Raw genomic sequence first — 2,578 nt, 5'->3', positions numbered from 1 at the left:
ACCAACCATAGGAACCTTGTTCCCATGATCCGACCTCAGCTCCCGTGAGGTCGATTATAGCTGTTTTCCCATGTTAAAAAAAGTTGCCACTAGGGGCGCCAAATTTATAGGGGATGAAGAGGGGCCCAAGGGCTACCACTGGCACTATCCCAAATTCCCATGCACCGCTCAAAAAAAAAAACGCTTCACTTTTAAACTTGAAAATCGAAATTGCAGTACCCAAAAAAAACGCCAGGGGCGCCACATTTTTTGAGCAAGTCCGCTGGGCCTAGACCTATCCATGGGTGGTCGCCGAATTCCCATGCACCGCTGCGTTCTCGAACTAGCTCAAAAATGCCGTTTTTAAAAAGTGGTAGATGGCTCTTAACCTAACCCTAACCCCTAACCCTAACCCTAACCCTAACCCTAACCCTAACCCTAACCCTAACCCTAACCCTAACCCTAACCCTAACCCTAACCCTAACCCTAACCCTAACCCTAACCCTAACCCTAACCCTAACCCTAACCCTAACCCTAACCCTAACCCTAACCCTAACCCTAACCCTAACCCTAACCCTAACCCTAACCCTAACCCTAACCCTAACCCTAACCCTAACCCTAACCCTAACCCTAACCCTAACCCTAACCCTAACCCTAACCCTAACCCTAACCCTAACCCTAACCCTAACCCTAACCCTAACCCTAACCCTAACCCTAACCCTAACCCTAACCCTAACCCTAACCCTAACCCTAACCCTAACCCTAACCCTAACCCTAACCCTAACCCTAACCCTAACCCTAACCCTAACCCTAACCCTAACCCTAACCCTAACCCTAACCCTAACCCTAACCCTAACCCTTAATCTTAATCTTAATCTTAATCTTAATCCTAACCTTAACCATTAGCCTTATTCCCTAACCCTAACCCAAAAAAAAAGAAAAAAAAGAAAAGAAATTGGTTTTAAGTTATTTTCTCGGCCTAGGAAGGGGCTAGAAACATAATTCCTGCAGATTCAGGATCGGACCGAGCCCAGCAAATAAAAAACTAAAAAAAAAAAAAAAAAAAAGATTAACTCTCTCGGCACTCTCCCATGTGCCGCTGCGCGGCACATGTTTGAGTGCCTTCTACTCAACCTAACCCAAAAAAAAAAAAAAATTGGTTTTAAGTTATTTTCTCGGTCTAGGAAGGGGCTAGAAACATAATTCCTGCAGATTCAGGATCGGACCGAGCCCAGCTAAAAAAAGGTAAGAAAAAAAAAAAAAAAAAAAAAAACCCTAACCCAAACAATTTGACCCAGTGAATGGGTCATGACATGACTTGAGCCAACACAGACTACCCGATCGACTCTACCAGACAACTTCACCAAACCAAGTAAGTGCAATAACAACTTCACCAAACCAAGTAAGTGCAATAACCGCCTCTCCATGCATCCCGCCATCTTAAAAAAGAAAAAAAAAAAAAAAAAAAAAAAAAAAAAAAAATTAAATTTCAAATTTATTTAAAAAAAAAAAAAAAAAAATCAAAAAAAAAAACAAAAAAAAAAAAAAAAAATAAAAAAAAAAAAAAAAAAAAAAAAAAAAAATTAAAAAAAAATATATACAAAATTTCAATGTCCCCCACCACCACCAAACGACTCAAAATGGCCTAAAACGTGCTCCAATACACTTTCTATGGGGACTCCACACTTTTAACCAATTTTCACAAAATTTTCTGAAATTTTTCTAAGTATTTTTACATTGGAGTCAACGGTAGCTATGTGAAGGAAGTGAGCTACAACTCCAAAACTTCGCACACATGTAGATGGAGCCCAGAAAACCTTCCACACCAAAAAAAAAAAAAAAAAAAAAAAAGGTAACACCCCTTTTTCCCGCGTTTAGTGAAAAACTTCAAATGCGATTTTCTATACCAAAACAAGCCACCAGGTGCCCAAAACTTTGCACAAAGGTCCGCCTCATTAATACCTACCAACCATAGGAACCTTGTTCCCATGATCCGACCTCAGCTCCCGTGAGGTCGATTATAGCTGTTTTCCCATGTTAAAAAAAGTTGCCACTAGGGGCGCCAAATTTATAGGGGATGAAGAGGGGCCCAAGGGCTACCACTGGCACTATCCCAAATTCCCATGCACCGCTCAAAAAAAAAAACGCTTCACTTTTAAACTTGAAAATCGAAATTGCAGTACCCAAAAAAAACGCCAGGGGCGCCACATTTTTTGAGCAAGTCCGCTGGGCCTAGACCTATCCATGGGTGGTCGCCGAATTCCCATGCACCGCTGCGTTCTCGAACTAGCTCAAAAATGCCGTTTTTAAAAAGTGGTAGATGGCTCTTAACCTAACCCTAACCCTAACCCTAACCCTAACCCTAACCCTAACCCTAACCCTAACCCTAACCCTAACCCTAACCCTAACCCTAACCCTAACCCTAACCCTAACCCTAACCCTAACCCTAACCCTAACCCTAACCCTAACCCTAACCCTAACCCTAACCCTAACCCTAACCCTAACCCTAACCCTAACCCTAACCCTAACCCTAACCCTAACCCTAACCCTAACCCTAACCCTAACCCTAACCCTAACCCTAACCCTAACCCTAACCCTA

The sequence above is a fragment of the Gadus macrocephalus genome, chromosome 12 (genome assembly GCF_031168955.1).
Source record: "Gadus macrocephalus chromosome 12, ASM3116895v1".
NCBI lineage: Eukaryota > Metazoa > Chordata > Actinopteri > Gadiformes > Gadidae > Gadus > Gadus macrocephalus.
This window is presented reverse-complemented; position numbering follows the sequence as displayed.